This window comes from Phascolarctos cinereus, unplaced genomic scaffold, assembly GCF_003287225.1.
Source record: "Phascolarctos cinereus isolate Bilbo 61053 unplaced genomic scaffold, phaCin_HiC Scaffold_1;HRSCAF=81, whole genome shotgun sequence".
Taxonomy (NCBI): domain Eukaryota; kingdom Metazoa; phylum Chordata; class Mammalia; order Diprotodontia; family Phascolarctidae; genus Phascolarctos; species Phascolarctos cinereus.
Window position 1 is genome coordinate 128,200,481 of NW_027555514.1, and position 27,231 is coordinate 128,227,711.

Here is a 27,231-nt window from a genome sequence, read left to right on the forward strand (position 1 = left end):
AAGAAAACAAATCCCTTAAAAATACAATTGGCCAATTGGAGAAGGAAGTACAAAAACTAACAGAACAAAGCAATTTGTTAAAAGCTAGAATTGGACAAATGGAAACTAATGACTCTGTGAGAGAGCAAGAATCAGTGAAACAGAAACAAAAAAATGAAAAAATAGATAAAAACGTAAAATACCTCATCGGTAAAACAACCAACCTGGAAAATCGATCCAGGAGAAACAATTTAAAAATTATTGGACTACCTAAAAATCATGATGAGAAAAAGAGCCTGGACAGTATCTTTCAGGAAATCATAAAGGAAAACTGCCCTGAAGTCCTAGAACCTGAAGAAGAATACACAGCTCACCACCTGAAAGAGATTCCAAATTGACAACGCCAAGGAATAGCAAAATTCCAAAATTACCAGATGAAAGAGAAGGTGCTGCAAGCAGCCAGAAAGAAACAATTTAAATATCATGAAACCACAGTCAGGATTACACAGGACCTTGCAGCTTCTACATTAAAAGACAGCAGGGCATGGAATATGATATTCCAGAAGGCAAAGCAGCTTGGATTGCAGGCAAGGATCAACTACCCTGCAAAAATGAACATGATTTTTCAAGGGAGGAGATGGATATTCAATGAAATAGGGACTTCCAAACCTTCCTGATAAAAAGACCAGAGATTAACAAAAAATTTGATCTTCAAGTACAAGATTCAAGAGAGACATAAAAAGGTAAATGGGACAGAAAGATACAATATGTTGTTAATAAGGGCAAACTGTTTACATCCCTACAAGGGAAGATGACACTTGCAACTCTTGACAACTGTATTGTTATTACACCATGTTAAAGAAGTATACATAAAGGGGGTGGATATTAGTTGACTTTCATGTAATGATAAAAAAAAAGTGGGTTAAATGGATCCAAGTAAGTACATTAGTCTGATCTTAGAAAATGTACTGAGAAAGGAGGAGGCAGACAAGGGTAAATTACATTACAGGAAAAGACAGAAAATCCTATTACAGCAGAGGGAAAGGAGGGAGGGAGGTGAGCATTGTTTGAACCTTACTCTCATCAGATTTGGCTCAAGAAGGGAATAACATAATCAGTTAGGTATAGAAATCTAACTTGCCCTGTAGGCAGTAGAATGGAAAAAGGGAAAGAAAAGGGAGGGGGGATAGAAGGGAGGGAAGAAGCAGTAAGGGTAAAGGGGAAGAAAAAGGAAAGGGATAATAAAAGGGAGGAGAGACTGAAGGAGGCAGTCGTCAAAAGCAAAACACTAGTGGGGGGGAAAGGAGAAAGAAAAGCATAAAGAGGGGACAAAAAGGATGGAGAAAAAGACACAGATAGTAATCATAACTGTGAATATGAATGGGATGAACTCTCCCATAAAAAGGAAGCTTTTTCTGGGGATTGTTTTCTGAGGGATCTTCTGCCCATGAAGCTTGGATGTCAAAGGAGAGAGATGTCAACATATAAGCCAACTAGGGTGGCAAGCAAGAGAACCTGGGCCCAAGGCCTGGTTCAACTACTTACTGGTTCTGTAACCTTGGCCATGTCCCTGCCCTCCTCTTGACCTCACTTACCCTTTCTCAAAAATGAGGAGGTTAGACCAGATGACCCCCTAAGGTCTCCTTTAGCCCTCCATCCCACAAAACTCTCCAAGTCCATTCAGAGCTACTCCTCCATCCCAACCTCCCTCCTCAATCACCCATTCCAGCAGAAAAAAAATCCATGCTCTCCTGCAGTCTCACACCCTGCCAGATTTGAACTCTAGGCCCCCAGAGATACTCAGGAAACCAGGGGCGGAGCAGAGCTGATGGTCGGTGATGTCACGAGTGCCTTTGTGAGGCACAGAGCCTACCTTCCCACCTAGCAACGTGGCCCAAACCCTCTCCACACTGGCACACCGCTGGGACTCATGCATCACACTCACCAACTGCCCATCAGTTGGTTTGGCTATCCGTCCCCTCGGCCACGGGCGCTCCTGGATTCATTTTAGCTGCCCCACCCCACAATATAATCCCAGCCAAGAGAACCTGACTATTCTCCTGCACTACAGGTGGGTTATCTGACTGAAACCATTGCAGGTACCCCACAGGCAGAGAGGAAGACATGGCAGTGGACAAGTGTCCATGGCACAGTTTGTCCATGTCTTTGTCCATCCCTTGTATCCCTGATAAAAACCCACTTGTTTGTATGTTCATATCCCCAATTCTTTCTATATTTTTTCATTATGTTCATAATGTTGAAGAACTCACATATTCTCTTTCTATATTCATACAGAGAAATACTCATGTATTCTCTCTATATTCATATTAAGGACTACTTGTAGAGCCTCTGATATGGGTACACATATAATGTCTCGGTGGTTAGTGGATAGAGTGTCTGGTCTGGGGTCAGCAAGACCTGAATTAAAATGCAGTTTCAGATGTCACCCTGGGCTATGTGACCCTGGGCAAGTCACTTCACCCTGTTTGCCTCAGTTTTCTTCTCAGTAAAATGAGCTGGAGGGGGAAATGGCAAACCACTCCAGAATCTCTGCCCTGAAAGCCTCAAAATGGGCCACAAAGTGTCAGAAATGACTGAAAAAACGACTGAATGATGCTTCTCTATTTTTTTCTTCATTCATGTGTGAGCCGTTTTTCTCTCTCTATATATATATATAAACAAGTATACCACTGTTTCCCTGTGGGAGAAGATGTGGATTCATATCTGATGAGAAAGAATATGATGATTCCTATAACATATATATATATATATAGAGAGAGAGAAATGAGTACTTATATATATGTATATATTATATATAATATGTATATGTATATAATGGAAAGAATATGTGAGTACTCATTTCTGTGAATATAGAGAATATATGCATACTTATATGTCAATAAATGGAGAAAAGATGTATGAATAATCATATATAATACTGAGAGAGAAGTACATATATATGAATATATCTTCTCTATATATGATTGCTCACATATATGAATAGAGAACAGAGGAGTACATATGTGTGTGTATGGACCTAAAGATATATGAGTATTGCTGTATGAAGAGACACAGATAATACTGGAGTATTCATATGCATGAATATATAGAGAGAATATCAGTACGAATATATATGACTATAGAGAATAGGTGAGTACTCATATGTGTCAACACTGAGAGAATATGCATACTCATCCATAAGAAAAGTCCCCATTTTTCACCCACTTTTTCCATGAGATTTGACAAATGAGTTTATGTTCAAAGCCTGTTTTGCCCATGGCTATCCCATCTCTCTCCTTAGAAAGTAAGTCAAATGTTGGGCAAACACTTTAGAGCACCCTTTCTTCACCTCCCAATTACAAATGATTTCTCTGAGTTAAAAAAAAAGTTAACTGACTTGTCTAGGATGATATAGCTAGTAAGTGTATGAGCCTAGATTTAATGTCATATCTTCCTGATTTCAGGCCCAGTGCTTTATCTGCTGCACCACCAGCTGTTTCCGTGTTGTAATCTAACTCACATTTTTGTTGCATTAGACTTGTCAAAAACCATATAGACAGCCAGAAATTTTCCACATCTTCCTTCTTTCATTATTGCTATTATTATCATTTATATCCTTCTGCTCTTCTTCCTCATTCTCATTTACAGGAGACATACCACTAATTATCACAATAAAGTATAGAAGAGCATGGTAGCTCAGATAAGGGGACACTAACTTCAGGTTCTCATCTATATAACTCACTGTACAAGCATGCTATCCTGAGAAGTGGGGAAGAAGAGTCTGGCAAAGGGAAGCCTCATTGATCATCTAATTATGGTGACTCTGAGCTGATTCTTATTGTTGCCTCAGGGCAAAGACTGGCCTTAGGGAAGGGGAAGTGTTAAAATGTGTGCCTGTGGGCTATGGGGCAATTAGTATAGTGAAAACCGCAATGAGTTTGTAGTCAGAAAGTCTGAATTTTAATGCCAGTTACTATCTGTTTGACCTTGGGAAAGTCACTTGTTCTACTTGAACCTTAATTTTCTTATCTAAAAAATTAAGAAGTAGAACTACATGACCTCTGAGGTTGCTTCAGACTTTAAAGCTGGAATCCTATGACAGCTTCTGAATAGAATCCAACCTTGGAGAAAACAGAGGATCTCCCATAAACCTCAGAAACTGAAGGACTAAAATCATGCCCTGGTGGCGATGATGGGATGTGGGGAATGAAGTGATCAGGACCACCTTTAGCAATTAAAATATGTTATTTGGACAGTGTGGATTTGACAGTAACAAGTATTTCCATTTAGCAAAAAGGCCAAAAGGGATCACAAAGAGTTGGAGATGACTAAAAACGACTGTCCACATTTGTTCAGCCATTCTTCATTGAAACAGCCCTTTAGTTTTCAGTTCTTTACCTCTACAAAAAAGAGCTGCTGTGAATATTTTTATAGATGTAGATCCCCTTCCTCTTTTTTAAAAATCTGTTTGGGATATAGGTCTAGTAATGGTATAGCTGGCTTAAAGGGTATGCAGATTGGTAACTTTCTAGGGTACTATTCCAAATTGCTTTCCAGAATGGCTGGACCAATTCATAGATCCACTAACAGTGCACTCGTGTATTTTTTTCATAGACCCTCCAACATTTGTTATTTTCTTCTTTTATTATCATTGCCGGTTTGATAGCTGCAATCTTAAAGTTATTTAATTTGCATTTCTCTAATTATTAGTGATTTAGATTATTTTATATGATTATTGATAGCTTGAGTTTCTTCTTTTGAAAACTGCCTATTCATATTCTTTGACTGTCTGTTGGAGTACACTGCCTTTTGCAGTGCAGTATAGCATGAGTTTAGCAATATCACATAAGCATGATCTTAACAAATACATCATACAGTTAGTTTGACACATAATGTATTCTTAAGCCCATCAAGTCCTATGGTAATAATAACACAAAAGAACAGGGGAAAACCATACTCACAAGCTTCCTTGTCACTTTTCCCACCAAGCAAAAACATTTAGCTTGACTTGCAATACAACCTCTTTAAATTTCACAGCAAGCCCCTAGAAAGTAAGGTCTCCATCGCCCAACAAATTCCTGACCTACTGTAACAAACACAGACTACATGCTGTAAATAACTTTATCTGACCCAGAAATCCCATGAGGAAACAGCTGTGGTTGATTGCTCTGATGTTTGTTCCCTGTGGCTATGAAGGTTCTCCAAGACTTCTCTTTAAATCATTCATTGCTACCATTACAATGGAGAACCACCAATTGCCTGTTTTTTGTGTCTCTTGCTTTGAGCCTAAGAAAGCAAAAGATAATGGGTACAAAAGAAAGCCAAACACTCAGGTGATCAGAGAAGAATTTCATTTACTTCCAATACCCTTACAGTAGTCTCAGGAAAGAAAACACTGGGAATCTGTTTTTGATCAGTGGAATTATTATTTGGACAATGCATCTTAGAGACATGAAACAAGTTGTTAATAGTAGTTCATATGGGGATCTTCCTAGCTCATCCAGGGATCCCAAGGCAAATGTGGTTTGAAGCAAATTCACCCCTCTAAAATCCATATATAATTTACTTCCTTCATAGGAACAGTCAACTGTCATTCATTAAGTGAGGCCAGAGTTAGCAGATTTTCCCTTAAATCCATAGATTCCAATTAATTTTATAAAGCATGTTTATTGCTCTTTAGTAGTTATATAATAAGTGCATGCTTGTTTAGATGTTAATCCTACAAACATGATGTTAAGTAATTATTCTTTATCTAGCATGCATGACAGCCCCATTCCATCTAAATTATATGTCTGAGACACTTAATTAGCAGGCAGCAAAAGGGCTGTCATCTAACCACTGGCTCAGCATACCCAAAATTAAGAACTTTTCTCACTTTCCTTAGTCTGTTTTAAGATTACCTGTTTTAACTTCTATGCCACTTGACAATACATAACTTTTGACTTGAAATTTAAAATGCAGACCCTTATCTATACCCACCTATAGGATCCTATTGTTATTGTTTGAACAAGGATGTTATTAGCAACTGGACAACTATGAAGAACACCATGATAGGGAGATGATAAGACCTGGTTCCTGTCCTCAGGGAGCATATAGTCTAGTAAGGGGGTCCAGTAGTCCAATTACCAAAAATTTTGATGGGTTTGAATGTAGTGGCCAATTACCATTATTCAGAATCTATCCTTCCTTTCTCTCTTATTCCTAGAGTATATGTACTTGTACCTGTTTCAGCCTATGGTGCTATGGAAAGAACACTGGAAAGATTCAGAATACCTGTGCTCTAGTCTGAATTCTGTCATTTATTAGCTATATAACTTTAGATAAATCCCTTAACATCCCTGGTCCCCAGTTTCCTGGGTGGCCTCTGACGGCCCTTCCAAATCTAGATCTGTGACCCAAAGATTTTAGTCACTTACTGTTTTTGAATCTTGGTTTCCTCATGTATAAAGTAGGGATTGAATTAAATTCAACAGACATTTGGTAAACTTTTCCTATGTTTATAAAACCATTGTGAAGATTACATGAGAACTATAAAATGTGAGTTGTTATCATCAATGAGACACTGTTTTGTGCATAGGTATATTAGTGAAGTGCAAGTCATCTGTATCCACACTTCCTAAAAGCCATAGATTCTAAGGCAGCTCTGCTGAGTCCATCAATAGTTGGAGGGTCAACCCAGGGGAGGAAGACCCTGAATCTTAGAGAAGACAGTGTCAAAAAGAGAGAAAGAATATCTTGATAGGCCCTTACCCCAGACATAAGACTTATACCACGTCTCTCTACAACCCAGGCACTGAAGAATCCTATTTCAAAATGCAAATTCTTGGCTGGGATTCTTATAATTTAACCACTGCTTAGATTCTTAAAATCTAGCCACTGCGCAGATTTTCACAATCTAGCCAATAGCCCACAGATGCTCAGATTCCTTAAAAGTCTAGCTAATATGGCGAATCTTCAATAAACCTTGTTTTGGGCTGAAAGAAGGCTTTGGTCAAATTCTCTCGGACAGGACCCACATGTCATGATTTTGGGGTCCCAGCACCCCTAAACTGCATCATTTTGGTGATCTATAGGGTGAAACTGCTTAACTCCAAGTTCTTCTCCAGCCAAGACTGGAAGATATGTAAGCTTCTGCTCCCTCCTTTCTTGCTCTGCAGTTAGGATTGCTCTCCAAGCATCAAGGCTTAGAGGTGCTTTTTGGGCAGACAGTTACAGGCTGTCTCACACTAGGCCTGACGCTCTCGGGCTCTTGGTCCACTGGTTCAGTTCAAGGCCATGGACCTGGGTACACCTTCCACAGCATAGAGGACAAAGACAGATGCCCTATCTGGAAGTGTATGCTCAATTCTGTTAATTCCCTCAGGGCTAGGGAATTGGGGAAAACTGCAGTTGCCTTTTAGTTCCCTGAGGCTTACTTTCTCCCTTCCCTTTACACCTCTGAATCCTCCTTCATGGAGGTTACAGGGGAAAGTTAGAACAGCTAAAAATATCATGGAAGATTTTGGAGGTTTTGTGATTGATCATTAAGGAGTTTTGAAACTCCTCCTTAGAACTCTGGTCACTCCTTTCTCCCACTCCCTTCCCTTGAGTCAAGAGGGTATCTGTTAACCCCTCTCATAGGAGAAGAGAGTTTCACCCTTTACCCCTCATGTTTGATTTTGCCCTCCCCCACTTGGGAAAGAGAGGAGTGGGGAGGGACAGCAGCTATTGCGTGGGCCTCCCTGGCAACGGCCTTGGCCTCTAGGGCAACCTTTGCCTGGAAACATCACCCAAGTTCAGCACATCCTGCTCAAGGTAACAAAGCTAGCCTCCAAACTTGGGTAACCACGCTCTTTTAAATTTGTAGTTTTAACTGTTAATGATGAGATGTTGATTCTCTGTGTAAAGTAATTTGGAAGTGCATTTAACAAAACTGAAGTCACCTGATTGGTAATGGGTTTGTTTCAAGTTTCAAATTGATGAACTTTCTGTATCAGTTATATCAAGCAACTTTTCATAATTTGGTTACTCCTAAAATAATTTGGCTATTATTGGTTATTGTTTTAATGTGTAAACTAGCCAAAAAGTTTGTTTGGGTTATGTATGGCTTGCTGAGAATTTGCAAGTGTATAGAAATCTCTAATGATTGGCTTTTTACACCAGGACAAATTTAAGTTTGAGATGTAAATCCTGGAAAAGTTTTTCCTAAGCCATGATTAGTAAAACTTTCTGTTTGAGGTAAAAGCTCATAGGATTTTATTTTGAGTTGTCTGATGGGTCATAATCCATTGATAATCAATAATCCACCATCTGAGAGAAATGCCACAAGCTACTCAGAGATGGTGATACTGGTGGGAAATCAGCACTGGGAAAAGCTGAGAGGACAATTTTAGCCTCAGTCTAAGATGGGATCCTCCTGGCTCAGTTTCCCCATTATGTTCTTTTGAAAGGGAATGTTACCCACCTGGCTATTCCTGAGTCTGGCTATGAGGTGGCTATGATACTGCATGGTTGGAAAACTGAATTATCTGAATCCAAACAGAGCTAAGGATGTTTTATCCTCTCAAAGTTAGGCCCTATATCTAGTTCCTGCTTTATATCTGGGCCCTACAGATTTGTGTCTTCTAGACGTTGGACCATTCACCTACAGTTGGTAGCAAACAGCGAGTACCAGCCAATGTCCCCACATTGTTCTCTGGATGCAGCCTGTGCTCAGTTCCAGTCAACCTCCTCTTTGGGACCGCCTGGAGGCAGCTCTAAACCCCTTGCCAGCAGGAAGCAGTTTCAGAAGCTGAGACTTTCGCCCCTTACTCGAAAAGAATGGGGTCCCATTTGTTTGAGGGGGGAATGATGGGGTTGGGATCTGGGGTCCAGAAAGGAAAAACTCTAGACTTTCCCACTTGGCCAAATCTCTGTGGCTTGCCTGAGGCTGTAATCCCATCAACTGGCCTTCCGTTGTGGCTACACCCAATCTCCCCTCCATTGTCTTATCTCCCTGTAGCCCCTGGCCATTTCTCACGCTTAATCCTAGCTAGGCTCCATTGTCCAGGTCCCAGAAGTTCTGTACACCCCAGCTTACTGGCCACTCCCATCTGTATCTCCTTAGGCCCCTCCTCCCATCACCCCAAACTACTTGGCCACTCCTAGATCCCTCCCACAGGCTTTCTGTATATAAGGTCCATCTTGTCTCCATTAAGATGCTGGGATTTTTATAATCTAGCCACTGCTCAGATTCTTAAAATCTATCCAATAGCTTACTAATGTTCAGACTCCTTACGAGTCTGCCCAATATGATGGATGTTCTAATAAACCTTGTCTTTCGCTGGAAAAAAATGCAAATTCTTCTAGAAGGGATCTCCCTTTTAGTATTATCTATCAGCCCCTTAATTACCCATAAACGATTAAGCAGTGATCATTTTAGCTAGAGGATGTAACAGCTGTTTTGATGGTCTTCTTCCCTTCCCCCAAGCTTTTGAAAGCCAAAGACTTGGGCGGGGCTATGTGGTTAGATATTTCTAAGCATGCTAAGGTTTACAATTTTGTCTCATCTCCCTAGCCACGATGTTCCAAACAAAGTAAAAAGAGGGAGATAACTTCTTGGTTGAGGGCTTGGAGCTGGTGTTTGGAGTGGCCACACAGTACCAGGTTATGGTAGTTATAACAGAGAGAACAGCCTGCAATGATCTTTTTCTTCCTAAGTGTTGGGGAAGGGAAGACAAGATGAAGGGAATGGTCAAAAAGGTAAAGAATGCTATGACTGATGGTGGACAGTCACAACTGAACTATTCTTAATCTTCTTCCTTTCAGCTAGGTGCACCCAGTACTTATTCCTATGCATGTTCTCTTACTCTACTATAAATTGAATTTTATTGAACTAGGTTTATTTCTCATAGACATTTGTGGTAGACCTGTTTATTTACTCATATCAATGCAAAGAATACTGGGCCTAGAGTCAGGAAAACCTGAGTTCATATCCAGCTCAGATACTCACTGACTGTGTGATCTTGGGTAAGTCACTTAAACTTTGCCTCAGTTTCCTCAACTGTAAAAATGGAGATAATAACACCTATCTCCCAGGGTTGTTGTGAGGGTCAAATAAAGATAACATTATAAAGCATTTAGTACAGTGCTTGGCATGTATTAGTTGCTATATAACTACTAATTACTGTTGTTGTTGAATTAGGTTTTAGGATAAGCACTGACCATTTCCTTTTATTAGTCCTTTACTTAGTTGTGAGTAAAACTGTATAAGAGACTCATATGATAAATCAGTCAAGTTGCTCTGTGTCTTCTGAAGCCACAGCTACAGAAATGGGGTGGCAGAGTGATGAGAGGTAACACTTTCCTCTGGACCAATTCCAGTTTTCAATGAACATCTTATCTTAAATTGAAGCACCCAGAATGGAACACAATATACCAAGTATGGTTACATCAGTGCCAAAAAAAGAGATCAATAATCTTTTTTGTCCTGAATACCATTAGTACTATCAGAGGTTGCATTAGCTCTCTTGATAGGCATCTCATACCATTGATTCATATTGAGCTTGTGGTAAACTAATATCTTTCTGTCTTTTTCATATGAAATACTGTTACAATGCCTCTCTGTCTTACTTTTGATGATAGTTGTGTTTGACCTAAATATAGACCATTACATTTTTTCTTATAAAATTTTATCTTATTAGTTTGGGATCATCCTTTCACCTCATTGAGATTTTTTTGAATTCTGGTTCTATCATTCACAAATTTCATAAAGATGTGTTCTGTATCTTTATATAAGTTGTTGACAGCTATATTGAACAGTATAGTACTAAAGAAAGTGATATATGACATATCACTAGATACTTCCCTCCAGGATGATATCCAAATATTCTTTGTTATGAGTATCAAAATTCAGTTTTCAACAACCTACAAATTCACCTAACTGTAATACCATTCAGAACATATTTTCCCTTCTTCTGCACAAAGATAGCAGAAATAAATACTGTGCACATTTGTTCTGTGCACAGTGGTCCCTTGTTGTTACTGATTGAGCTTGGCATGTCTTGTTTTTATTGACCCTACGTAGGCTTTTTGCTTTCCTTTTAAATGATCAGACTCACAGAATCAGAATGTTGGAAGGGGCCACAGCAGCCTTTAGTCAAATCCTCTCATGGAAGTAAGCCTCGTTGTTACATATCTGGCAAGATATGATCATGTATCCTTTTCTTTAAGATGCCCAAAGAGGAGGAACTTATTATCTCTCAAGGCAGCCCATTTGACTTTTGGACAGATCTATTGTTGGAAAGTTTTCCCATGTGTCAAGACTAACTTTGCCTCTTCTAGCTTCTATCCGTTGTTTCTGGTTCTGCCATTTTGGGCCAAATAGAATAAGTTTAACATCTTCTCTACATGATATCCCCTCTAATATTAAAATACAGATACAACATCTTCTTGAGTCTTGTCTTCTGTAAGCTACATATGTCCAGTTGTTTTAGCCATTCTTCACATGACATGAACTTGAGAGCATCCTGGTCAACCATTCACAATCCTGGCTCCCTTCCTTTGGATATTCTGTGGCTTATCTATATCTTTAAACTATGGCACCTAGAAATGAACACAGCAATCCCAGTGAGGCCAAATAAGAGCACAGCATAATGGAACTAGCACCAACTTATACTTGGAAGCTCGGTCTCTCCTTATGTAGCCCAAGATTTCACTAGCTTTTTTGTTTGCTGTTGTATACTTCTTTCTAATCATTCTCCCCCATCTTATACTTGTAAAGTTTGTTTTTTGGTATCCAAGTGCAAGGCTTTATATTTATCCCTATTGAATTTCATTTTATTAGATTCTAAACTACAGCCTATCAAGATCTTTCTAGATCCTGTTTGTTAGCTATCCCAACCACCTTTGTGTCGTCTAAAAAGTGTAATGAGTATGTCATATATGCCTTTATTCAAGTCATTTATAGAAATGTTAAATAGCTCAGGGCCAAGCATATGTCCATGAGGTCATCTACCAGAGCCCTGTTGTTATATTGGCATTGAACCATCACTAGGCAGGGGGTGGTCTTGGAGTTAGGAAGAGCCAAGCTCAAACTCCCCTCAGACAGTACAAGCAAGGCCCTTAGCCTCCCTTAATCTCGGATTCTGCACTTTGGGAGGCTCAAGTGAGATGTAAAGCACTTTGAAAACCTTATAACACATAAAATGTAAGCTATTATTACTCGTTGCTAGTATTACTCTTGGAGTCCACCTATGCAACCCGTTTTGAGTGCATCTAATGGTATTATAGTCCACATCTTTCTCTTTTCCACACCAATAGTATGAGATTTGTCAGAAATTTTGCTAAACTCTAGGTGAAGTATCTCCACATCATTCCTACCATCTACTAGTTGTCATTATGTCAAAGAAGGAAATGAGGTTAGTCTGGTATACCTGTCCTTGATAAAGCCATGGTGGGTTTTTATAATCACTACTTCCTTTTCCAGATGTTCACCAGCCATCTTTTTAATAATACATTCTAGAATTTTCCCAGTAGTAAAGCTCACTGGCTAGTAGTTTGAAGATTTTGTATTTTTCCCTGTTTCTGGAAGTTGGGACACTTTCCTTAGAATATTATGGGCAGCAGTCATATGTCCATATCTGATTTTCCATGATTTTTCAGATATTACTGACAACGGCTTAGCAGTCACATCTGCCAGTTCTTTCAGTAACTCATCTGTGCCAGATTATTTGAATTCGTCAAGGGCAACTAGGTTCTTTCTTAGTATATTCTTACTTGTCTTGAGCATGGGCTCCCTCTTAGTCATTTTTGTTCTGTGTTTTTGACTATGTAAGTCATTCTCTTTGGCAGAAAAAAGAAGCAAAATAATAATTGATCAGGGCTAACTTCTTTCTGAGGTCAATTACTGTTATCCCTTTCAATTGAAACAAAGGTTCTGTTCTTTCTTTGATCCACCTTTTCCCACTAGTTTCCTATTCTGTAAAATGGAAAAAAATTTATTAAAAAAATAGCCTACCTCACATGGATGTGGTGAGAATCAAATGAAATAATATTTGCAAAGTGCTTAACACAGTGCCTGGTACACAGTAGGTGCTATATAAGTTCTTCTTCTTCTTCTTCTTCTTCTTCTTCTTCTTCTTCTTCTTCTTCTTCTTCTTCTTCTTCTTCTTCTTCTTCTTCTTCTTCTATCTTTAAAAAAATCTTTTGTTATCCTAGTCTTCTTCACCAGCTTCAGATCATTCTGGCCTTTAAAACTCATGACACTATTTTTCATGAGACCATAATACACTCTTATATTTATCTTCTGTTACCTGGTCTTGCTTTCATCTTCTTTACAAAAATCATATGATTAATAATACAAACTAGAATATTTATGAGGTTCACCATCAAATTCACTGGTCCCTAGGTCTGGAATTTATTTTTTCCTCTTTCTGAAAATTTTTTCTCCATTCTTTTGGTATCATCCTCCTTGAGACTTCAGAAATACTGACATCAGTTCCTCAATCACTTTTGTTAAGTTCTCTCAGTACTCAGGGCCATAATTTGCCTGCACCTTGAGGCTTGAACTCATTTAGAGCAGCTAGTGCTCACTTCTATCAACTCACCTACCTTCAGCCCACTTACCTTGTAGTCAGATTGGTTAAAACTGTGTCAATTTGAGGCCCATTCTCCTTGATAGATAATATGAAAGCAAGTAGGAGTTTAGTTCATTATTTTTTCTATAAATTGACACTACAACATCAATCAGTGAACTTATTCATTTCTTCTTGCTATGACATGCTTTTTAAAAATGAAATTTTATTTTTCTTACCTTTTTTTTTTTTAACAGACCTCAACTTATTCTGGACTTTAGCTTTTCTGATAAATTATAAGTTCAGTTCAATTTAACTCACATTTGTTATGCACCTACTAGGTTCCTGGAAGGATGCTAGGTACTGAGTATACAAGTAAGAAAAAGAGATACTTTAGTCCCTACCCTCAAGCAGTTTACCATCTAAAGAGGGAAGAAAACACACAAAAGGAGGGTGAAAAGGAGGGGATGTAGGTTGTTCCACAAATCAAAGAAAGGTTTTGGGAGGAATTTAGTGCACCACCCTCTGGTCCTCCAATATGAGAGGAGAGGAAACTGAGGGTGAGTAGAAAGGGTCTAGGGTATCTAGACCTGGGTCATTCTTCCTGGTGAAGACATTTCAGGTGATCAGCTTATTGTAGGTGGGGAGGGCATATTGTGCATGGAATAGAAGCCAAGCAGAGCTGCTGCTGAAAAATAGAGTCCAAGACACTGACTCTGTTTTGTAAGTATCTTTGGATATATGTACCCTCTTCCATCTTTTGTACCATGTCCTTCAAAAGCTCACTATAGAGTTTCCTTATAGAGTTTGTACTATGTTCTTCAAAAGATTACCATAGAATTTCCTTTCCCTAGATGTCCAGCCCTCTTCCTCAAAGCTTCCTAAGATCATTTGTTCTTGTGAAGTTAGAATATTATTTTGAGTACTCCCATCACTGACTCCCATCAGTCTTCCCATTTAGAATCTCTGGTTATGGGATCATTCCTAGATTTTATCTGAATTCTTTGAGGTTTATTTTCTTAAATCCTAGGATATGCATATGACCATTCACTTTCTTTGGTATTTCAAACTCTAAACCTTCAATTTTTGTCTAAGTTTCCATCTTTTCAGTTTACTAATTATATTTCTTTTTGGTTAGAATCAAAATCATGGAATTTTAGCTTTGGAAGGGTAATTTATCTGTTTCTTCTATGACAGCAAAAGAAAAACTGGAGAAGAAATACACTTTTGAAAGGTTCTGGGATGGAGCTTAAGGTGGAATTGCAAAAGATTCCCCTTTTCTGGAATTTGGTAAAAGCAGAACAGAAGCCAATGTACTAGAGGGAGGCACTCCTTATGCATAAGCCACTGCAACTCCTATCATTGCAGGAGGATCCAGATGGTAAGTAGGAGTTGATGGGGGCTGAGAGCTTTCTGGTTTCTGCTCCAAAAGGCATTGAAGATTTATTTTCACTGCTTTTGATTGGTGGCAATCTCCTGAGGAGGTGATGCAAGAAGATGCCTGTGTGCCTTATATCAGATAATCAACAGCAGTTTTTTTTTTTTAAAGTTCAATGGGAATTAGAAACTATGGGACTATAAACCTGTAATATAGAAGCTACTGATGCAAATACTAAGTGGTGTCACCATAGCAACTCCTTTTGCACACAGAATGCTGTATTTAACCTTAGGGGACTTTAACAGCCTTTCATTCCTTAAATAGCTAAGTATTAGAGTGTAATTCTTTTAAATTAATTACAATGCTTCTTCATTTTTGTAACAATTGATTTTTGTTAGAAAAAATATTAGTGCCTTTTCCTAGTATAAAATTTAACTAAAGTAACCACTTGTGTTTGAATTCTTAAACGAATTGGTTTTTTAATACTGTCATAAAGATGCTTTAAAAGGTAAGCCCTTGAAAGGCAGAGACCATGGTTCTTTAGCTTCTTTTGCACCGTGGTCAAGCCCCAATGAAGAGCTGTGGGTGCTTAATACATACAATTTAATATCATCTGATGTTTTCTATGGGCACCTAGTGGCAACTACAATAAAAAGCACGTTTCAAAGATTTTCCCCTTTGAGGCTTATAGAATTCTTTCATGTTTATATCTTTCCTTTTAATATCCATATTTTCCTTTAAAAGAGGAGGGAAAAACATGATACTCAAATAAAACAATGATTTTATGATTCCATTTTGTTGACCAAGTGCTGTAGTGTAAAACAGTATTAGGAAAGGAATTTTATTCTATTCCACTGAAAATCTCAGAATGTCAACATTTTGGTAAAAAGCAAAGAAAGAGTTGGAAGAGAAAAAGGAAGGAGGGGGGAATAGGAGGAAAATAAGATGAGGAGGAAAAAGAGAAAGAAGAAAAAAAGAAAAAGAAGGGGAAAAAGCAATCCATGTCTAATTTTTTTAAATGAATCTAGCCTGTTGTTGTTCAGTTGGGGTTTTCTTGGCAAAGATATTGGAGTGGAAAACTGTTTACTTCTTCAGTTCATTTCACAGGGGAGGAAACTGAGGTAAACACTTTCCCGGGCTCACACAGCTCTAAGACTGAGGCTGGATCTGAATTCGGGTCCTCCTGACTCCAGGTGCAGAACTCTATCTGCTGAGCCACCTAGCTGCCCGTAGCATGTCTAATTTTTATTTAAATGAATCTAGGAGATGACATTATTAATCTTTCATTCAAGGTTTTTCCTTCTTCCTGGAAAATGAGAGAACAGAAGCTTCCTTTGACCTTTATAGCATAAGTCTCAAAATTCTCCATAGACAGAATTTTTCTAGAATTAGGAACCTCTTTAGTCCTAGCGGAGAACTGGAACAAAGTCTCTTTCCACTATTAGGCCTAAAGCATGGGCTGTCAAAACAGGATGGGGAGGTAGGAAAGAAAGGGAAAAGAGAGGGAGTAGGAGAGCTGTGGAAGAGAAAGAGACGATTTAAAGTAAGCACAAGAGGATAAAGAATTTGAAGTGGAAGAGTTGCATCAGGTAAAGTATGGTGCCTTAGAGAACCATCAGCAACTGCCTCTGGAATCAAAGGTTCTCAATTTTTGCTATAAATTAAATCAAATTCAAACACAGAAGCTCAGCCGGACCTCAAAGGCTGGTTAGTCCAACCTGTACTTGAGTAGAAATCCCATCTGCAACAGACCTGGTTATTGATTACAGGGTCACAGGATTAGAGAACCGGGTAAGACCTTAAAGCCAATCTCATCCAACCCCCTTATTTTACGGATAAGAAAACAGAGACCCAGGGAGGTTAAATGATTTGCCCCTAGTCACATAGATAGTAAGTGGCAGAAGCTAAGCCTTTTATTTTAAACCACATCTTTCCATTACCCTATGTTCACCTAGCTTTTGCTAAAATACCTCTACTAGCTATATTAGGTTTGGTGTTTTTTTTCCCTTTATATCAAACCAAAATCTGCCTCTCTTTAAGCTCCACCCACCTTTCCTCCTTCTAAACTCTATGGTCTAACAAAGCAGCGTTAATCCTTCTTTCCACTGAGATAGCTTCCAATACTTAAGGGCAGTTCTTAGGCAGGAAGATGACCTAAAACTACTCTTCCTGGCTAACCATTTCCAGTTCATTCAAACAGTCATCTTATGGCACTAACTTGTGGTCATTTACCATTCTGGTCACCTTCCTTTGGATGTTAACTAGTTTATCAAAATGTCCCTCCCAGAATTGAACATAGTACTCTAGACCTGGTCTTAGAATGACTGTCCATTCCTGCATCTGGACACTATTGAGATGCTTAGATACTGGGAAGGAGGATTGAATTTGTTGATTTGTTAATTTGGAGGCTGTTTTGTTTCTGTTCAATTTTTTTTTAGCTTATGCTAGTATAATTTTGGGTGGCTAGATGGCACAGTAGATACAGTGCAGAGCCTGGAGTAAGGAAGACTCATCTTCCTGAGTTCAAATCCGTCCTCAGATACTTACTAGCTGTGTGACTCCAGGCAAGTCAGTTAATCCCATTTGCCTCAGTTTCCTCATCTGTAAAGTGAGCTAGAGAAGGAAATGGCAAACCACTCCAATACTTGCCCCAAAATAAAACACTCAAAAGGGGTCACAAAGAGTCAGACAAGTCTGTAACAACTAAACAACAACAGTATAATTTTGTGTGTATTTTTATTTTACTTTCTTCCTCTTTGGTTTATTTACCTGGTATAGAGTAAAATTATATTAAGGGCTTTTAGTTCTGACAGCTTGAGAAAGTGACCCTTAGGTGACCAGACTGCCATAGTTGGTCCATACAGGTTTGGGTTTCACTGTTTGGTTCTTTGCAGTTTTTGACTCAAATTAGGTTTTCTAGCTACCATCAGAAGTCAACTAGATTCCAGAAAGAAGCTCCTACCTACTTCCAGAAAAGCTGGAAGCTGGAGAGAGGGAAAGGAAGAGGATGATAAATTGCAAAGAACCAAATTTTGATAGTGGTGTCAATCTCAAATAGAAATGGACCCCTGCAGGCTGCTATTGACTTCAAAAGCAACTTAACATTATCTGTGATTTATTGTATTGTATTTATTTTGTTAAATAGTTCCCAATTACACTTTAGGCTAGTTGGATTCCAGTCTGGCCTCACATTTGACACTTCTAATCTAGAGCAGAGGTTCTTAACCTTTTTTTTTTTTGTCATGGGCCCTTCTGGCAGTTTGTTGAAGCCCTATAGACGCCTTCTCAAATTAACATTTCTAAATGCATAAAATAAAACATATAAAATTATGAAAGAAATCAATTATAATGAAATGTAATTATCAAGGTATTTTTTAAATTTATGGATCTCAGGTAAAGAATAGCTGATCTAGAAAATTTTTTTCCTATAGCTGAGGAATTAAAGAAGAATTAGATTTCTACTTCAAGTTGATATTATTTTTCTTAAAGGTCTTCTTCTGACTTTCCTGATACTTTAAATTCAATGATAGATTTGTATCACTTAGGGGCCTCCATACATACGGGTTTTCTAAAAGCTACGTAAGAATGGGTGAGCATCTACTCAAAACCATACCCCATCCGTACAGAGTTACACTCTCCTATTAGTGAAGGTCACAGGCTGGAAATACACATGTCTAGGGCACATGATAGAGGGATAAAGTTTAGGGAATACACCTAAATTGCTAACATGTAACCAGGAAACTCATGCTTGTAAGGTTTCCCTCTGGAACACTTCCTTATGTTGTTGCTTCCTCTATTGTAGAGTCATTAATGCCAAATCAACAAGTATTTACCAAGCATCTTCTGTGTGTACTAAGCACTAAGGATGCAAGGAAAGACAAAAACAGGATCTACTCTCAAGGAGCTTATGATCTAATAGGTGAGACAACATACAAAAACTATGTACAAGTAAGATTTATGCAAGATAAATTATAGATAATTTCAGATGGAAGGCATTAGCATTAAGGGAGACCAGGAAAAGACTTCTCAAAGAAGATAGGATTTTATTTGGGACTTGAAAGAAGCCAGTGAAGTCAGGAGGTAGAGATGAGGGAGAGAAGTCCAGGCACAGGGGACAGTTATTGATAATACACAGAGTTGGGAAATGGAGTGTTGTATAATAGCAAGAAGCCATTGTGTCATTGGATCACAGAATTCACAGGGAAGGGGAGGGAGAAGGGTGTGTAAGATATGAAAAGACTGGAAAAGAATGGTGGGGAAGGTAATGAAATGCTTTAAAAGCCCAACACATATTTGGACTTTAAAAGCCCAACAGATATATTTGATCCTGGAAGTAATAGAAAGCTACTAGTTTATTGAACAGGTAGGATGATATGATCAGATCTACACTTTACAAAGATTATTTTGATAGTTTGAGATGTCCAATAGCCAACTGGATATTTTATACTGGAGGTCAAAGATAGGTCAGGGCTAGATGAAAATATCTGAGCATCATTAGCATAGAGATGATCATTTAATCCAAAGAAGATGATAAGATCCTCAAGCAACAGTATACAGAGAAAAGGTGTCTAGGACAGAGCCTTGAGGAACACGCACATGACTGAGAAAGAGTAGTCAGAGAGGTAGGAAGAGGACAATTGTCCAATCATTTCCTGTTAATTTATTTATTTACTTTTGCTATTATAAATAAGGTAGCTAATAATTTTTGCATGAAGATAGGATCTTTTGATATCTTTAAGTTAAATCCTAGTAGTGGGATCATTGGTACAAATGGTATGATCAGTTTTATAAACCTTGTTGAGTATTTCCAAATTGTCCTTCCAAAGGTGAGCACCATTTTATAGTCCTACCAACAAGAGCACCCATCTCTCTACCTACCTCAAATGCTATCATTTTTTTCCTTTTTTTCTGACAATTTAGTGAGTAAAGGGTAGTATTTAATGATTGCTCTGTGTATTTCTTTGATTATCAGGAAATTTGAACATCTTATCATGTGGTTATTCAAAATTTTAACAATGCCTTAGGCCTATGTCAAAGAGAAGTGACCAGTGTGAGTAGCTCTGATTTACCCGTTTTCAGTGATAGTACTACTGTTTCTCCATTGTATTTGTCATTAACTCACTGTTTAAGATACTTATTTTTTAATATATTAAAGAAGACTTCTAAACTAAATTCTTCCTTATACTATTAAAATTTTTATCTGATTTTAATTTATATTTATTGTTTTTATATTACCTTCACTTCTAAATATATTCCTCTCCTTTCCCATACCCGTTAAGTGACTTAATCAGCATCATAAGGTATCACAGGCAGAGTTAAGATTAAAATAATTTATTTCAGTACACACACATATATAATCCTCTATTCTCTATTCATATATGTGAGCAATCATATATAGAGAAGATATATTCATACATATGTACTTCTCTATCTCTCAGTATTATGTATGATTATTCATACATCTTTCTCCATTTATTGACATATAAGTATGCATATATTCTCTATATTCACATAAATGAGTACTCACATATTCTTTCTATTTATATATATATGAGTACTCATTTTCTCTCTATATATGTATATGTTGTTATAGGAATCATCATATTCTTTCTCTTCATATATGAATCCACATCTTCTCCCACAGGGAAACAGTGGTATACTTGTTTATATATAGAGGGAGAGAAAAAGGGCTCACACATGAATGAAGAAAAAAATAGAGAAACATCATTCAGTCGTTTTTTCAGTCATTTCTGACACTTTGTGGCCCATTTTGAGGCTTTCAGGGCAGAGATTCTGGAGTGGTTTGTTATTTCCCCCTCCAGCTCAGTTTACAGAGAAGAAAACTGAGGCAAACAGGGTGAAGTGACTTGCCCAGGGTCACATAGCCCAGGGTGACATCTGAAACTGCATTTTAATTCAGGTCTTGCTGACCCCAGACCAGACACTCTATCCACTAACCACCGAGACATTATATGTGTACCCATATCAGAGGCTCTACAAGTAGTCCTTAATATGAATATAGAGAGAATACATGAGTATTTCTCTGTATGAATATAGAAAGAGAATATGTGAGTTCTTCAACATTATGAACATAATGAAAAAATATAGAAAGAATTGGGGATATGAACATACAAACAAGTGGGTTTTTATCAGGGATACAAGGGATGGACAAAGACATGGACAAACTGTGCCATGGACACTTGTCCACTGCCATGTCTTCTTCTCTGCCTGTGGGGTACCTGCAATGGTTTCAGTCAGATAACCCACCTGTAGTACAGGAGAACAGTCAGGTTCTCTTGGCTGGCATTCTATTGTGGGGTGGGGCAGCTAAAATGAATCCAGGAGCACCCGTGGCCGAGGGGACCACGGATAGCCGAACCAACTGATGGGCAGATGATGAGTGTGGTGCGTGAGTCCCGGTGGGGACCGGTGTGGAGAGGGTTTGGGCCGCATTGCTAGGTGGGAAGGTAGGCCCTGTGCCTCACAAAGGTGCTTGCTGGTGTCACCGACCATCAGCTCTGCTCCGCCCCTGGTTTCCTGAGTATCTCTGGGGGCCTAGCGTTCAAATCTGGCAGGGTGTGAGATTGCAGGAGAGCAGCTGAACTCTCACCTGAGGCTCGGGGACGCTAGGGCCCACACTGCACCTGCCTCAAGACCTGGAAGTTACTTCAGATATAGGGTAATGGTCCCCAAGTGGTACTTATCTGACCTTTGCTTTTCACCCCTTTGGGTTCTGAGGGCAGCCAGTCGGCTGTAGTGGAGAACACCTCTGCCTGGAGGAAGCTGCAGACAGACCCAGGGGCTTCATTCCAGGCTTTAAAGTCAGATCGCTGGCTGGCAAGCCAAACATCCTGCTTGGGAGTTGCCTTGAGGGAAAGCATTGAACTAGCATGTTGGGTTTTTTTGTTTTTGTTTTTGTTTTCTGATGGAATGGGTGATTGAGGAGGGAGGTTGGGATGGAGGAGTAGCTCTGAATGGACTTGGATGTTTTTGTGAGATGGAGGGCTAAAGGAGACCTTAGGGGGTCATCTGGTCTAACCTCTTCATTTTTGAGAAAGGGTAAGTGAGGTCAAGAGGAGGGCAGGGACATGGCCAAGTACAGAGCCAGTAAGTAGCTGAACCAGGCCCTGAGCCCAGGTTTCTCTTGCTTGCCACCCTAGTTGGCTTATATGTTGACATCTCTCTCCTTTGACATCCAAGTTTCATGGGCAAAAGATCCCTCAGAAAACACTCCCGAGAAACAGCTTCCTTTTTATGGGAGAGTTCATCCCATTCACATTCATAGTTATGATTACTATCTGTGTCTTTTTCTCCATCCTTTTCCCCCCATTTATGCTTTTCTTTCTCCTTTCCCTCCCACTAGTGTTTTGCTTTTGACCACTGCCTCCTTCAGTCTCTCCTCCCTTCTATTATCCCTTTCCTTTTTCTTCCCCTTTACCCTTACTGCTTCTTCCCTCTCTTCTATCCCCCCTCCCCTTTCTTTCCCCTTTTCCCTCCTACTGCCTACAGGGCAAGTTAGATTTCTATACCTAACTCAGATACATTGCTTACCACTGTCATGTAACAGTGAGAATTCTAGTGTACAGATCAAATAGTTAAGAGATTCCCTGTAAATGGTCAAGGGCTCCAGATGTTCTTTTTTACAGATACCATTGTGTTGATTGCATCAAGCTTCTAAACACAACAAAACCTCCTAAATGTGATCCACTACCAAAACTTTGATTTAATAATTCTGCAAAGGAAAAATATGCCTTTCTGTAATTCTAAACTGTCTCTTTGTACATGATAAACTTCAGGATTAGCTGTCTTTTTGATGCTCCCTCCTCCCAATCTTTCTGAAGCGGCTTTCTAGAATATTTGGTGGTTAGATGAATAGAATATTGAGACTTCTCATGTTAAGTTCCTAGCTGGTTTGTCTTGATTTGAAAAGCACGCAGTATGGATGCTTATTGCTCACTAACTTCCTCAAAATGCATGTCTCTCTACAAACTCTTAAAAGTTCTCATGCTTCTTAAACATTTGTCTTTTGCCTTCTTATAGCATGCCAAACTTTGTTAAATAGACAATTCTGAATCCCATAGCTATGGTTCTAGATTTTGCATTTATAACTTCTAATTTATTTGATCACTTCAAACCTTCCTTAAGTAATTTACAGTGATTTCTGATACTTATTCTTTGGTATGCTATTTCCATCTTCTCTCAATTTATAGGAATATTTCCTTTTGATGTATGTTAATTATTTAACTGAGACAATGGGCATTGTCTCAGACAGATTGAGACCTGTGAAAGACTTTAGCTTAAAAATACCAAGGTCTTCCATTACATCCTGGGCCATCACCAGTCGTTTTGATTTATGTCTTGCCACTGGATTCCAATGACACTGGAGGAGAGAGTGAGGCTGTTGACTTTGCACAGCTCTGCCTCACTTCAATCCAATTCACTCTCAGGTCAAGACATCACCCTCATGATGTCATTGGTCCTCTTCCAGAATGAAGCACAAACAACAACAACAACAATTAAACTAATGCAGGTGTAAGAGAATTGAATTTTGAGTTATTGCTTCTAAGATCTTATAAATTCCTTCTTTGTATATGTCATTTCTTTGTTTTTAATAAGTTTATTAGAATAAACTGGAAGTTTATTGAACAGTGATCTACAATAATGCTCACATCCTTTTGTTTTTCTAAAATTTTGGGAGTGTTACTAATCTTGAGGTTATAGTATTTTGACTTATCTTTTAGGTCTATCTCTTATGCCTGTATATTTTCCATTTTTTTAATAGTTGAAGTATTTTCAAGACTATTTTTGACTGCATCTACTTTTTCTTTCCAATTTCATTTTTTGTTACTAGTTATTTCTATTATTTTCCCCCAGGTTTAAAATTTTATATTCCATATGATCTTTTCCCCCAATTATTTCCTCCCAATCATTTTTAGTATCTTTTTCAGTAGATGTGTGTTATCTTATATGTTTTTTAGTTGTTTTTCTTCTTTTGGTGTTTCTATTTTTTTAATATAAGGGGTATGGGAGTTTTTCTCCCTTAAAATCTCTCATTCCACCATCTTTACAGGAAAATTTCTGTATCTTTTTATAACCACATTTGTCAGTGCATATTTTGATTTCTGATAAATAAGAAATTATTATGGCTATTTAAAAACTTACACAAGGTGATAATGGTGATAATAATGATTTGTCGTGGAAAAAAGGATGGACTCATATATTAGGTGGCTCATGTGGCCCCACACCCTCCCCCCCCACCACCTCTCTCTCTGCCTTTGACTCTTTGGACTAAAAAATCCAAAACAAAAAAACTTTGCCCTGGTTCAGGAAATTTTATTTTCAGTTTTTCTAGCCTTAGATTAAAAAAAAAAAAACCTGTACCATAAAGAAGGAAAGACCATAAGTGTGTTGTGTTTGAGAAAGTATTCAGAATTGAGGATTCTAGGTGTTAAAGTTTATATTGACATACATTTTCACCTAAACTTGTATTTATAGCCTTGCACTGAAACTGTTTGAGTATGTAGATTAGCCTTTACTCTGCATTGGATTTCTAATGAGCCTTCTTATAAATGAATCCCTTTTCCTTCTGTCTTATGTTTTTATTTAGTTTGAAACTCTAGGGATCACAGACTTAAATTCCATTTGGCCTTCTCAGAGTTTGCCTTGGACTATGATGCTTAGTTTAAAAAGTGCAACTACCTTTAAATAGTGAAGATATGACCTAAAATGACTTTCCTTTCTGAAACAAGATGACACAGACTGAGACAGACAGTCTGGAGTTTCTTCTCAGATGTAAAGTGAACCTCACTTGGGTTCTTTGCGGAAACCTGTTACTCATCATTAGAATTTTGTCTTATGTTTGCCTTTGTCCAGAGTTGATCTTGTGTGGTATAAGGCTAGAGAGAAGGTTTTGGGGGTGGTGAGTATGTACTGTATGAAATAAGATAGAAACAATATTTACTCACTAATAAAATATATCCAGTTTGAAAGGGGTAAAATATCCCTACCCTATCTTTGAGGCATTTAGTTCTTTAAATTATTACTTTCTGGAGAAAGAAGCAATCTGCAATAACACAAAAATTTTCTTTGTAAACAGTAGTGCTTTTAAACTGTATTGCAAAGAAGTTATAAATGAAACATTATAAGAGTAACTATGGCTATTTGGTGTCAAAAAGCTGATATGTTAATCTTGAAATCTAAAAGGAAATTGGGCAGCTTTTATTCAGTGTTGTTGTTTTTCTTCATCCCAGTTCCTATAATGTTATTAAAACCTACATCCATTATCTATTTTGGTTGAGTAAGTGAGAAAATTGAATAAAATTCCAACAACTTTAATTATAGTTAGGTAAGCTTGATGAGCTTTGCAATCAGATTAATGTCTTAAAGTGGAAAATTACAGAAAACCCATCATATCTATCAGGACTAGGAAACTGTCTTTGACAAGTTTAAAACCTGCTACATTCCTGAATTTTGATAAATTTGTATTTTCTGAGACTAATATTCATTTGTAACTGGCCAAACTCAGCTTCTTGTCATTAAGATGCACTTACAATAAGCAAAGTTTTTGGATGTAAAATAGCTTTGTCCTGACTTAAGTATAAATTAATTAGAAAACCATGAACTGTATTTCCCACATAAGATCATAGGATCATAGATTTAGAATGGAAAGAACATTAGAGGTCTACAGTCTAGCCCCTTTATTTAATAAATGAGGGAAACTGAGACCCAAAGAAGTTAAGTGACTTGTCTAGGGTTATATGGCTAGCAAACGTCAGAGGTGGGATCTGGATCCAAGTTATGCTGAATCCAAATCCAGTACTTTAGTTGCTATGCCATAATACCTCAAAACACATATGGCTGAAAATTAAGGATGATGACATTGGCCAAGAAAAATACTGGGATTTTATTGTACCCTCACTAGTTGAAAGTCAGTTTGATATATTTTCTAAATCCCAAATATGTCTAGATTACTTACCAATAATGTAAATGTTGATGCTTAAATGGATCTCTAATCTCATCAATCAATCAATAAGTCTTTATTAAATACTATGTGCCAGGCATCAACTTAGGTAACCTTCCACCAGTACAAATTGCAACCCATATAGGCCTTTTGATTCTATGTAACTCTTATTCATATTTCTCATAAATCACCTACATGAGGATCTATCCTACATGTGTTAGGCCTTCTAGTTTTCTCGATGTTGTGTGGATGTTGGTGGAAAGCCTCCATGAATCATTTTGGTTCCAAAACCCCTGCTACATAGTCTACATGTGCTTTCTTTTTTGGTTTATACATTTCTGATAACATCTTTCATGACACTTCTTCCAAGTAATTCTCCATTATTAATGTAGTGTACCCTATTCACACTTACCTTGAATCGCTCCATAGCCTCTTGAGTGAATCTCAGCTCAATTCTTTGGAAACTGGCATTTCATGACTTCCAAATGTATATTATTATTATTTATTATTGTTCAAAAGGTAGACCTTTGTTTCAAGAGCCATTAAAAGCAATTGAATAAATTCCCAGTGGCAATCCATCCTACTTCTCTTCTTTTCAATTTTGGTCCCAGTTTATTATTTACTCATATTGTCTGTTCAAAATACATGTACTTGATGAACTAGCTCTATTAATTGTCTATCTGACCACACATCTAATCTGTATGATCTGGATAATAGCCATTCTTTATTCTTTTGATTTTTCCTTTGTAGAATCATTGAATCAAAGTATTGGTGGTGGATCACATTTAGGAGGTTTTGTTGTGTTTAGAAGCTTGATGCAATCAACACAATGGTATCTATAAAAAAGAACATCTGGAGTGCTCGAACATTTATAGGGAATCTCTTAACCATTTGGTCTGTACACTAGAATTCTCACTGCTACATGATAGTGGTAAACAATGTTTCTGAGAATATATCTCCCTGCCACTCCCTGAATTAATTAATCCTTTTGACTCCATATCCAGCATTTTTTCTACTATATCACAAATTTATATAATGCATTAAAGATTACAAAGTTATTTCTTCACAGCAACTCTAAAGCTTCTTAGGAAGTTTGCTATATTATCTGACAGTACCCCTAACTCCACTAATAAGGTTCCACTTATCATAGGATTCTCATGTCCCATTGACTTCTACAATAATAGAACATTAGACATAATCTATTGTTAGGATTTCAATTTTTACACTACAACTCAGTAACTGTAATGCTTGTTGTTTCCATTATTACTCCCTGTTCATTCTCTTACTTTCTTACATTCTGCAAATTCCTTTAATAGGTATGTAAAAACCACTATCATTTTATACAAGTAGTATACTTATAGTCATCATTAGTTTCAAGAAAC

At 37.9% G+C, this 27,231-nt stretch overlaps 1 long non-coding RNA gene across 1 annotated transcript in view; it reads left to right on the forward strand.

Moving 5' to 3' along the window:
- The first annotated feature begins 1,893 nt into the window (after positions 1–1,893).
- LOC110200662 (uncharacterized) overlaps positions 1,894–27,231 on the forward strand; it is a 39,479-nt gene continuing 14,141 nt past the window's right edge. The window contains exons 1-2 of the long non-coding RNA XR_002322290.1: positions 1,894–2,050; positions 14,709–14,892. This is a non-coding gene — a long non-coding RNA (uncharacterized LOC110200662). The remainder of the gene's footprint in view (positions 2,051–14,708; positions 14,893–27,231) is intronic.